General features: G+C 43.2%; 1 protein-coding gene across 10 annotated transcripts in view; it reads left to right on the forward strand.

The window, feature by feature from the left end:
* TANC2 (tetratricopeptide repeat, ankyrin repeat and coiled-coil containing 2) overlaps positions 1-12,876 on the forward strand; it is a 492,680-nt gene that overhangs the window by 342,545 nt on the left and 137,259 nt on the right. The gene's annotated exons all lie outside the window — the stretch shown is intronic.

Raw genomic sequence — 12,876 nt, forward strand, 5'->3', positions numbered from 1 at the left:
GATGCTCACCGACAACAAGGAGAGACAAAAAGTGTGCATGAGACGAGGTGAGACCTGTGCTGTGCCGTTCATATTTGCTGGGACTCAGGTCAGCAGCAGCCTCATCCCTTGGAGTTCCCAGCCCAATCTGGGACCCACCACTGACTCCTGGGAGCAGCAGGGGCACCTGGCACCTTACGGTATCATCTGCACCCAAGGCATTCCAAGCAGCGAAGGACCTTCTATTGATTCCCATGCACCAGTGCCTTGAGAAAGGAGACCCCTGCACCAGGACCCCTTGCCGGTACCATCTACTGCGGGCACATCTAAGGCAAGTCCGTGATGGGGCCTCTGCAGTGATCTCTAACATCAAAAAGTCACTCTCCAGCCCCATGCTGGTCTCCAATGTCTTGCCAGCAGTCACCAGACCCCCTAGCACCCATTCCAGACCCACATCGCTGACAATCAGACTCATGGCACAGGTCTCCAGACTCACAATACTGGTCCTCAGAGTCACAGCACCAGTTCCCAAAGCACTGATGTTGATCTCTGGAATCTTGGCTCTGGTCCCCAACACACTGATGTCGGTCACCAGAATACAGCTGCTGATTTCTGGACACGCTGCACTGCCTCACAGTTTCCCAGTACCATTCTCCGAAGCCAAGACACTGTTCCTCCCGGTACAGTGGGGAAGTGGAGGTGGTGTCAGCACCGCCATGGTCACCAAGAGAGAACTCCTCGGATTCAGAAGGGGATGAGGTGGCCCTGCCCAAGAGGCAGATGACCACTGGAGCAGCTGTGCGCTTCCTCGTGGGGGCCCTATGGGAATTTGCCCTCTAGGGGGAGGCAGGCCTTTTGAAGGTGCACCCAGGGACGACCTACCAGCCTTTACCCCAGGATACAGTCTCCCCTTTATTTTCAGACCATCTTGCACCCTTCTTCCCAGCCTGGACTGCTGTAACATCAGACCAATGGGTGTTGAGTACTGTAGCAGTTGGGTATACCCTTCAGTTTGTTTCACTCCCACCTTCCCACCTCCGTTCCTCTTCAGGGACCCTTCTTACGAGCAAGTTCTTGTCCAGTAAGTGTAAGCCCTCCTACAGGTGGTGGCCATAGATGAAGTTCCCCGAGAGTGGAGAAGGAAGGGATTCTATTCCCGCTACTTTCTGATCCCAAAAGCCAAATGGGGCTTGCAGCCCATTCTGGACCTGCGTTGCCTCAACAAGTATCTCAGGAAGTTGAAGTTTTGCCTGGTCTCTGGCCTCCATCATCCCCTCTCTGGATCCTGGTGACTGGTATGCTGCCCTCGACTTAAAGGACACGTACTTCCATATTTGTATCTTTCGGGGCCACAGAAGATTCCACGGATCATAGTCGGGGAAAAAGCACTAGGAGTTCACAGTACTTCTCTTTGGCCTATCAACAGCACCAAAGGCAACACGGGACATACAGGTCTACCGTTACCTCAATTACTGGCTCATCAAGGGTCACTTGAAAGCTCGAGTTCAACACAGTGTCATTGTTGTACGTGACACCTGTTGATAAATGTGCAAAAATCAACATTGGTACCAGTACAGAGGATAGAGTTCATTGGGGCAGTCCTCGACTCCACCCAACCAAGAACGTTCCTACCTGAGGCTAGATTCTTGGCTATATCGGAGCTTATGGCCCATGTCACATCTCACTCCCTCACCATGGCGCAAGTGTGCCTGAGGCTATTGGAGCACATGGCAGCATGCACCTATGTGGCCCAGCACGCGAGGTTACACCTCAGACCCTCTGCAGATGTGGCTGGCATCAGTTTACTCCCCAGCCAGGCATCATTTGGACATGATCCTCACGATCCCTCCATCAATACTTACCTCCCTAGCATGGTAGTCAAACCCTTATCATGTGTCAAAGGGGGGTCCCCTTTGTGGCCTTGAGGCCGACATTGTCCCCGGTATTGGATACTTCGGTTTTACTGTGGGGGCCCACATTGGCACCCTGAGAATCCAAGGGCTCTGGTCCAAGGAGTAGCTGACGTTACACATACACATCGGAGAGCTCAGTGCAATCCGACTGTGAAGTGTTTCTTCCCCCGCTGTCCAGCAAGGTAGGGCAAGACAACATGGCTTCGATGTATTACATCAACAAGCAAAGGGAAGCACGGTCCTCTGCCAGGAGGCCCTCTGCCTATGGGACTTCTGTGTGTCATGCTATCCACCTGGAAGCCGTACATCGTGGGGGTCAGGAACACCTTAGCAGATCACCTCCGCAGCTCCTTCTCCACTCAACACAAGTGGTCCCTACACCCAGAGATTATCAAGATTATCTTCCAGAGATGGGTTACTCCCAAAGTGAACCTCTTCACTACCAGACAGAACAGAAAGTGTCATCACTTCTGTTCTCTGCAAGGGTGCGATAATGGTTTGCTTCCCGATGCCTTTCTCCTGCTGTGGTCGAGGGATCTTATGTATGCCTTTTTTGCACCACTTCTTCTCATTCACAAGGTCCCTCATAAAGATCAAGCAGGGCAGAGCGTGAGTCATCTTGATAGCTCCGGCATGGCCTCACCAGCAATGGTTCAGCAAGTTGCTAGACTTGTTGGTGACCCTCCCTTGGGCGCTCCCGAACCAACCAGACCTGATCTCTGAAAACCATGGTAGACTGCTACATCTGAAACTAGCCTCCCTGCACCTGACGGCATGGATACTGCATGGCTAAGCCTTGAGGAACAGGCCTGCTCCACCCAAGTCCAACAAGTTCTGCTAGGAAGCCAAAAACCCTCCACCAAAGCCTCAGACCTGGCCAAATGGAAGCACTTCATCTGCTGGGCATCTTAGCAGAATCTTTCCCCAATTTAGTCATCTGTTCAATCCATTTTGGAATATCTGCTCCACTTAAAACAACATGGTCTGGTGTTATCATCAATTAGGGTACACCTGGCAGCCATATCTGCCTTTCATCCTTCTCTTCAGGGTAGATCAGTCTTCTCAGATGAGATGACAGCCAGATTCCTCAAGGGCCAGGAGAGGCTCTTCCCGCTGGTATGAGATCCAGTTTTGAGATCATTTCGACCCTTGGCATCTTGCTCTCTTCTACACCTATCATGGAAAGTCACCTTCTTGGTGGCAAGTGCTTCAGCAAGGCGAGTTTTGGAGATCAAGGCCCCCTTACACTGTGTTCTACAAGGATAAGGTCCATCTGCGCCTTCACCCAACCTTCCAGCCAAAGGTGATATCACCGTTTCATGTCAACTAGACTGTTTTCCTGCCAGTCTTCTTCCCAAAGCCACGCAACTCTAGTGAGGAAAGGCGTCTTCATATGCTACATGTCAGATGAGCTCTGGCTTTCTACTTTGACAGGACTAAGCCTTTCTTCAGGTCCACACAGCTGTTCATTGTGATTGTGGATGAAAGGACTGCCGGTGTCATTCCAAAGAATTTCATCCTGGATCACTGCCTGCATCCGAGCCTGCCACTAGCAGGCAAAGGTCACTCCTCCGGCTTTAGGATGGCTCCTTCCACAAAGAACTCGCGTGTCGTCAGCAGCTTTCCTAGCTGAGGTCCTGATACAGGACATCTGTAGAGCAGCGACATAGTCATCTGTCCATACCTTTGAGTCCCACTACACCATTACTCAACAGGCCCGGGACGATATGGGCTTTGGCAGATGTTGTATTACAATTGGCGTAAACTCCTGGCCCACCTCCAGAGGCACTGCTTGTGAGTGACCTGACATGGAAAGGACATGAGCAAGCATTTGAAGAAGAAAGAATGGTTACTGACCTTTTGTAGCTGTTGTTGTTCGAAACGCGTTGCTCATGTCCATTCTTTGACCCTGCCTCCTTCTCCTCTGTCAGAGTTCTGGCAAGAAGGAACTAAGTGGGGGCGTCTCCCCTTGCACGGGCACCTATGCGTGCGACCACAGATGGCACTAGAACCAGCCCTATGGATACCACTGAGGGAAAAATGTCTGACAACGGTGCATGTGGCGCGCACACACACGCGACATCGAATGAACGTGACCAACACATCTCAAAGAACAATTACGAAAGCTCAGCAACTGTTCTTTGCTTGTCTGTCTAGCAGATATTTAGTGACTATTTCGTCAGTGCTATCTGCAGATTGCAGTATCTGTTTACGTCGGAGAACTTAGAAAACTAATGTGAATGTTTTATTTCAGCTCGACACTTGCAAAAATGCAGTTGGAAAAAAAAGCATTTCTATGTAAAATCAAATGGGATGTTTCTAGCTCAGTAGTTCTTTGTCATGTTTCAAATGTTGTGTATTCTTCCTGCTAAGGGAATTCTTTACCCTTGCAGCCATCTATGTAATAAAATAACAGGTTCAGAATTTAAGAAAGTTAGATTTCCTAGTCATTGGTGTTTTGCATGACTGATCAGAAAACCTGAGTTTAATTTCAGTTCCTCCACTTCCCAAAACTGTTGTTTGTATTACTGTTGATTGCACATTCTTGTAATGCAAATGTAAAAAGTACTCTGAACTATATATCACAGTGAGTGAATGAACTCTAGATGGAGTTACTACAGCATCACACGTAGTTATCTGTTCCCATTACTTGTTAGTCAGAGCCTCCGTCTGTCCAGTTGCAACATCCTGTGAAGAGTAGTTGTGCTGGGGGATCATGGAGTGTCCTTGTCCATTATCAGGCCTGTGAATTAGGAAACAGGACTTTGAGCACTCAAGGAATGAAAAGGCAGAGAAGCTTGCAAAATATCAGTGTAGTCATGGTCTGTTTTCTTCAGCCTTTGTTGCAAGTGATATGTGCTGCTATGTGCTGTCATTTTCATTCTCTGTAGTGGGTCTATCCATCCCCAAATGAGAGTGAGTTGAAAAGTCCAACCTGAAGGTGATGAAATTGCACATTGCCCCAGGTAGAAATGCTCATCTGAGAGGAATAGGTGAGGTCTCCTGGTCAGGCGAAGATGTTTCTCACTGTGGCAGTCTATATGTAGATAAGCAGATCAGTATAGAGTAATGAGGCATCTAAAATTATTCCAATATGCCACATCACCTTGATGATCTGTGGTCTGATGCCCGTAGTCATTGATGAATCTAATATGTTTGAAAGTTAAGCAAAGTTTTTACACTTCTACCACAAGACTTCTGTTTTCCATGGCTTGACTTTGAGTCAACTGTTTTTTATAGAGCAGGCTGCAAAATGGGATTTTTCCCACAATAAAAATTTGCAGAAAAAACCCCTTAAGCATGTTGGTGAGACCTGAGTCTGTGATGGCTCATAATCACTCTGAGAGGCGTAATCTACATGACTAACAATACTCTGGAATTATCTCTAGTACAGAATGTAGTGGACAGACTCCTCTGCAGACAGGAAGCAATCGGCTCCTCGCTCAGATCAGTCTGTTCACTGTTGCAGAGATCCCCACGTGTCAAAAGGGTTTTGGTCCAAATGGCTCCGCATGCTACTTCAAGAGTGTAAATCTGTAGAGCTAACATTCAGAGAATTCCTTTTACAAGTTAACCATGTTCATTTTCACCCTTATTCATGCTTGGGAAAGATCTACACATTTCCCTAGAGGTTGCACATTTCTTGCATTATAATCCCTCCTCTGATTCCTAAATTGGTGAATAGAAATATTCTCTCATCTCTGCCCCGGCCGGTATATTATTTATACAGTATTTAGGGAAAGCTCTATTTTATTTCCTTATCATCACATTATCATATATGATTCTTGTAAAATCTCTTTGTCTCAATGCCTTGATGTGTTGTTGCCAAATGAAACAAAGAGACACAGTTACATTACATTAACAGTTACAATTACATTAACCACATCTAACCATAGAATCAATACTTGCTTAATGTTACTTTTTCACATAAACAGATGCCTTGGAGATGTGGTGAGGTTCTCCTTGTGATCACAAATTGGGGGATGAGCAATTGACAGGATATGTATCTCTATTAAGATGTGGTCTACACTGTCAAATTTCATTACTGAGAGTCTGTCTTAAGCCAGCAAAGCCCAAGAAATACATGGTCAAGGCTGGAACTCCATCCTTAATTCATCATGTTGTGCTTAGCTATTATTATATGGCGTAAGGAACTCTGTAACTTCCCACTTTTCTTTTAACATAAAATGTCTAGGCATCTCTTAAGAGTCATTTTATCCATTTGCTTTGATGGTCTCTATGGTCCCAGTTGTCAGACGCTTTCATTTATGCACCTAAACACCTGTTTTTAGGCACCTATGGAGCCTAACTAGGAACTGAAGTGCCTAAATCAGCACTTCAGTGCATAAATGGTATTTAGGCACCTAAGTAGGGATGTCAATGCCTAGTTTTAAGTCCTTTTATTTCTTAATTGGGCCACATGTAGCTCTTTGTTCCATCTGTGCTCTTTAAGCTTAGTCCTGTCTGGTATCCTCATTTACTTTTTATTTCCACATTTTTTAGATGGTGCTTCCCACGTTTTATATCTCAAATCGGTGTGAATAAATTATCATTGCATGCTTCCTTAGCCTCTGACTAAACTGTATTGCTTGCGTTAGAGTAGGTTACTTTGAAGCCTTATGTTCTCCAGTGAATACAAGCTCAGCCTATTTAGCCTTTCAGTATAATGAATATCCTTTAAACTCAGGATCCTCCAAGTTCAAGCACTCTGCACCTCTATTCCTCTAAATACCTGTTTCTAAAATGGAGATCCCTAACCTTTTCATGTAGATGAGTATTAGTGACATGCCTTGTGTGGTAACAATATAACACTTACTTTGAAAGAGCCCAGTCCTGTGTTTCATATGAAGGGAAACAGTCTACTGATATTGAGCCCGCCTCCTCCCATTCAGTGGGCAGTGTATCTAAGAGATGTAAGTTCATACCTCAAAATTGTATTATGTCCTTTATTCTGTGTCCCAGGTTAGATTTTTAGTACAATTGTTAATTAGGATGATGGCATGAACAACGTTTAATAAGCTAAAATATTGAGCATATCTGGTTAAAGACAAAAATTTAAATCTTAATTTTGAATTTTCCTGGTTTTTGTCAATTTAAACTAGCTCATTCGTGTTTTTACATAGTTTTTTTTCCCGGAGCTGATTTTTTCTCTCTTTCAAAGTTGTTATGGTTTCTTATATGAATGCATGTTTGGAGACTATTAATAAAAACCAAACAGATTGAGATGCTGATAGAGAGTAACAATTAAGCAGCTGTCTTTCATAGCTGCTAAGCCCATGTACTAAACTTTCTCATCATTTTGTTACAAAAGGGCAACCTATGGTGTAACCATTTTTCTAAATAGCAACTTGATTCTTTCTTCTAAAAGGCTTTGTGTCACTAGTCCATATTGTATCTTAACGACCTTCAGAACTTTTATTTAAAAAATACCTGTAGTATGTTATATGATGGACAATTAAGTACAGCAGTATTGTTGCATTTCTTGTAGTAGCACCAAAACCCTAATAAATGTAAAAATGAAGAAGGGAGGACTGGGGGCGGGAGGGAAGGAGTGCCAAAACCAGAGAGAGGAGCAGGTAATCTTTTTCTCCTGGGAGCCATTAAACCCTTTTCATGAAGTGACAGAGTAGCTGGTGAAAATATTGACCTGATTTTAACCCCTGACTAGCTTCTAGGGTTGTTTTTTTTTTTTTTTGGGTCTTACAATATATAAGAAGTCAACTGTTCCAGTGGAGAAATGTTCAAAGACTGCTACTGAAGAAAATCTGGGAACAGAATCATGTGCTTTTAAAACCTCATACATCACATTCCAACACAAAACAGACTTTTTGTGGCTCAGCTACTAACACCTTAACTATGATAAAACCCAGAGAGATTGCCAACTCTCTTATGCAAGACTACAAAATAAAATATAAAACTTATCTAACAGAATATAAAGTGTACCAAATTGATACCAATCTGCTAGATACGCTGCATTGTTCAAAGTTCAAAGTATCATTTTGTGTTTTCTCTCTTTCTGGGAAAAGTGACATTTGTGGCTGGGCTGTCTAAACAGTGTGCGTGCGTGCGTGCGTGCAAGAGAGGCTCCGTGGTGATCTACAGTTTATTCCCTGTTTAGTTATTCAGTTTTCTTGAGTGAGATTTTAGTAAATCAGGTAGAAGAAAAGCATGTGACACTGAAATAGCTTAAACAAAATACCCATGAACTGTGCACATTCTGTTGCAGTGCTGCAGTAATAGGGTGGATCTGTCTAATACCACGTGGGCAGCTGGCTCCTCTTAAATTTTGCAAGATTTTAAATGAAGAGCTTGAACATGAAGCAAAGGGTTCTCATTCCAAAAGTAACTCTGATGTAGCAGCTTTGCTGTTTTTCATTTGGTCCTCTGACCCCTTTATATCTAGTTGCTTGTGTTACAGATGAAAATAGCTTTGATAATGAATTCATCTAGAGCATGTGCTAAACAAGATAGATGATGCTGACAGCATCTCCAGCCGGGTCTGTTTGGAAATAACTAAATACCTTGAGGACTAAAGAGGCACTCAAAAAACACTTCAGTATAAAGCCAGGTTAAATATTTTTGTGGTCTTAGAGCTAAAAAAATAACTTTGATTTTAGCTCTGTGATCAGTGTTTGTTTGTTAATGCTCAATAAGTTTGCTAGAACTGCTCAATCTAGATCCTTTTAATTAAATATGCCATCCATTTGAGCACCTTGATAAAGGAAACAGGTAGATGTAAAGGGTCCAATTTTGAAGAATGCTGGGCTTTTGTACATTACTGGATCTGAATGTTGAAAGTGATGGCAGTGGCAGTTGGATAAAAAAGGAGAATATCTATCAAGTATCTAATCAGGCACTAGGGAGAAAAATCAGTGGGGTCATAGATTTGTTGTCAAGTTAAATACGACAAATATCACTTGAGGATACTGACTCATTTCTTTCTATATTAAATTAAAAAGCACAAACTGAGTGGAAAGAAAACTGCATTTAATTTGCGTGTATTTATGGCATCATTTGAGGGAAATGTCAGGGTTGAGAGGTCTAAACAATTAATCTACCATAAAACAAAAATTATTAATAATCATTACAAAATGTTTTCCAAACATAGATTAAGACACTTTTCATCCTGCAAAAAGCTTGTAAGTCAGAGCCAGTTTATGCCTCTTCCTAACTTTGAATAATGCCCTTCTAACATTGAATAATGCCCTATTCCATAAGTCGTCCCAATGAAATCAGTGGGACTGCTTATGGAGAGAGATATTACTCAACATAAGGATGATAGAACCTGGTGCTTAATAAGACAAATAGTTCAACAGATCAGAATAGAGAAATTGAGTGAGGGGATTATTAATGAGGAGGAGACGGGAAGAAAGAACGCTTGAAGATCAGATTTGAAGGAAGAGGGATAGGGCATGTAGCATCTGAGGATGGGGAGATTATTCTAGGGATACATCATGATAGAAGAAACAAAGGTGAGTAGGAAAAGAATAGAATGAAACAGTAAACTGAATGGACTGGGCAGAACATTTCAAGAGGGAGAAGCAGTGATGGCAGCTCATGATTTTATCCTGAATATTGCAATGTTTGATTTTTTCCTTAAAGTTCCAGCTGTTGGGGACAAATGATTAGATGAGAGACTCAGCTTTCATTTAAAAAAGGTCAATTTCTAGCTTTTCTGGTTGCAGAGAAACACTTGATATCATGATCCAAGTTGTACCCTAAAGACCCAAAAACCAATGGGGAAATAATAATCAGTCACATTTATTTATTAAAATCTTGTGAATTTTAAGACCGTCTCATTATTTCAGTGGGCCTGACTATGATAGTTGAACATTTGGTGTTGATAGTTCTGAAGGGGTAAGAAATGAATAGACATATTGATGGTACAAGGATAAGTAATTTGATGTGCTAAACAGGATAGATGATGTTGACAGTATCTCCAGCCGGGTCTGTTTGGAAATAACTAAATACCTTGAGGACTAAAGAGGCACTCAAAAGACACTTCAGTCTTTTGATGCAGGGATTAAATCAGGAGAGTGGTGTGGTTGAATCACAGAGAGAGAATATTTGTCTAAATGACCCCAGTAACTGTAGTCATCTTTCTGAAAGGGTGGCTCCCCCTTTGTCAAAATCCAAAGTCCTCAGCAACCTGTAATAAATGTAGGATGTGGATTCAGGCAGAGAGTAGAAGGATAGCATATGGCACATATACACCTCTATAAATGCAACAAACTCTGTGTCCTGAATTATTTGTTGGTGAATCACTGTGCTGAAGATTTTAACTCTGATATAGCCTTTGGTTTAAATAAATAATATTTTTATAGGATATTTAATTTTTCTTGATGAATTCTGTAACAGGGCGTGCCTTTGTTGCTGTCTTCTTGCCCTGCAGAAATTGCACAGACTCCACTAGTTGTGCATTTACCAGTGCCTTTTATTTTGTTTCCTCCACCAACACCACCACAGTCCCTGTGCAACAGTCTATTTACAGCATCATCTGTGCATTTGGCCTTCTCATCAGGACCTGCGGGGAACAGAGGTCTCCCTTCCCTGAGGCCTTTGTGTGACTGGGCTCGTCTTTCCCATGCCTCTTTATCAGATTTGTGCTGTTGGGCTAATTGGCTCTGTTTCCCACCAAGCCTATCAACCCGATTATCCGATTACCTCAGTCAGCTTTCTCTGGGGAACTAATTGGTGTGTAAGTGATCAGAGTGCAGGCTCACCCGTTTGCTCCCTGCCCTGTCACAGATCACCTTTAATTGCCATCATTATTATTGACCCCTGCTTGAGGTTTGGACTCTTTGTAATAGAGTTGGTCTCTGCTGTTTGCCAGAAGCTAGGAATGGGCAACAGGATGGATCACTTGATGATTACCTGTTCTGTTCATTCACTCTGAAGCACCTGGCATTGGCCACTGTCAGGAGAGAGGATATTGGGCTAGATCAGGGGTTCTCAAACATTTTTTGCTGGGACCCCCTTTGAAAATATTTCAGGCTGTGACGACCCTTCCCAAAAGTGATGACCCACCCCCATGCCATGCCATCTTTACCTGCATGCACAGGGGCTGACAGCTCGCAATCTCCCTCCTCCCATAATAACCTCATGACCCCATGGGGGTCACGACCCCCCAGTTTGAGAACCCCTGGGGTAGATGGACCATTGTTCTAACCCAGTATAGCTGTTCTTATGTTCTTATCTATAATAATATGCAAAAAATATGTTTAAAAATGTACACTATATCAGCAGTTCCCAAACTGGTACGCGTACCATCAGTGGTATGCAGGCCACCTCCCAATGGTGTGCATCCACCTGTTGCTGGGGGACTGGCCAGGAGCCACTCCAGCGCTGTCCCCGTCCCCAAGCAGTGCGGCGGCTCGGCCGTTCTGCCCCCCCTCCTCCTGGACACAAAGCGACTGGCCAGGAGCCACTCCACCACTGGCCCCGCCCCCAAGTAGTGCAGCAACCACTCCTCCCTCCCGGTCCCGCCCTTTCCCCCCTCCCCTACAGGTGGTGGTACTACAGATGGCGACGTTTTATGTTGGTGGTATGCAACGTGGTAGAGTTTGGGAACCGCTGCACTATATATTTGCTTCAGCAAGTGATGAACTGAAGTAGAAAGTGAGGACCGGTTATCTGTTTTATATCATTGCCATGGTATCTGCAGCAGGTAGTCTATAATATGAGCATGGGTATGTCTTTCGAGGCAGTCGTGCTGTTTTATCCAGTTTTAAAACTGGACAGGGTAAGCTATATTTTATCACATCTACCAGCTGACATGTTAAAATAGACTTGCTTCTAGGGTTCATGGTTTTATTTTTAAAAAACAAACAAAACAGTTTTTCACAGTTTAGATATATTGTAACTGGTGCTGGTAATGCCCACCATAGTAATAGAAAACTAATTTCCATTATGAGCTCCTGTTTCTACATGTTCAGAACTTTCTAAACCACGTTGGGCCTGAAATCTAGGCATGATCTCAGCCCAGGGAAGAAGTGGAAAGTATGTCTAATTTCCCATTGTTTCCAGTCGGACTGACACCACAGGCTGCTCACTAAAGCCTTTATACTCCTCGCCCTTCAAACCTGTCAGCTGGTCACACACAATCAAAATGTGTGATGAGTGACCAGAGTATGGAACATGGGTTAGTTGCATGTCAGGCCATAAGTGACAGATTTTAATGGTTGTTAATATAGTGTGTGAATTACATAAACCAGTGGTTTTAAAAACAAACAAAAAACCCCCCCTGAAAAATAGAAATTATATCACATACAACCCTAAGGACTCCCCACATGGATCTACAGGAGAATTTGTATCCTGGACCTTCATATCCCTAGCTCAGACCTTTATCAGTTGAGCTCCAGGCATAACTGTTGTCTGCTATGTGGAGCAGCCACTAGAAGCAAATTGATACATATTTTGTCAGTGATTCGCATAAATGTATGTTAGACAGCAGTAGAACACTAGAACTTAGGATTCTGAGTTATTTTCCTGGTTCTTGAAGGGAAGTGTCATCTAGTGACTGAAGCTGTTCTTATAGGCAGTGTAGCAGAGCACATAGATTTGGCAAAAAGTAACGGTGTGCTTGACACTTTACAGATGTTTTTGAATACAAGATTCCTGTCATGAGGAGTTTACAGTGTAAATAATCTGGTTATACTTGTGAAATTCACTATTCCTCTGTTGTGCCATTGCACAATTTGTTTAAACTAATGCACTGTAGGAGAAATGGTCCTAGAACACATGCATATTCCTGCAGCCATCACATTGTTAACACAGTTAATCAATTCAATATAAAAATGTGTCCCTCTGGGAAAAAGATTCCTCCTTATTAGGACTTCCTATTCACTGGCCATGACAAGTATGAAAGTTATAGAATCATAGTTAAGAGTTAGAGCAACTACGTTTCTTGGGATTTACCCTAAATACTTTGTTTATGATTTCTTTGCTCTAACTAAAGTAATGTTATCAGGGGAAATTGTTTACA

Source organism: Emydura macquarii, unplaced genomic scaffold (assembly GCF_026122565.2).
Source record: "Emydura macquarii macquarii isolate MOO-44397 ecotype Brisbane River unplaced genomic scaffold, CSIRO-AGI_Emac_v2 contig_629, whole genome shotgun sequence".
Classification (NCBI taxonomy): domain Eukaryota; kingdom Metazoa; phylum Chordata; order Testudines; family Chelidae; genus Emydura; species Emydura macquarii.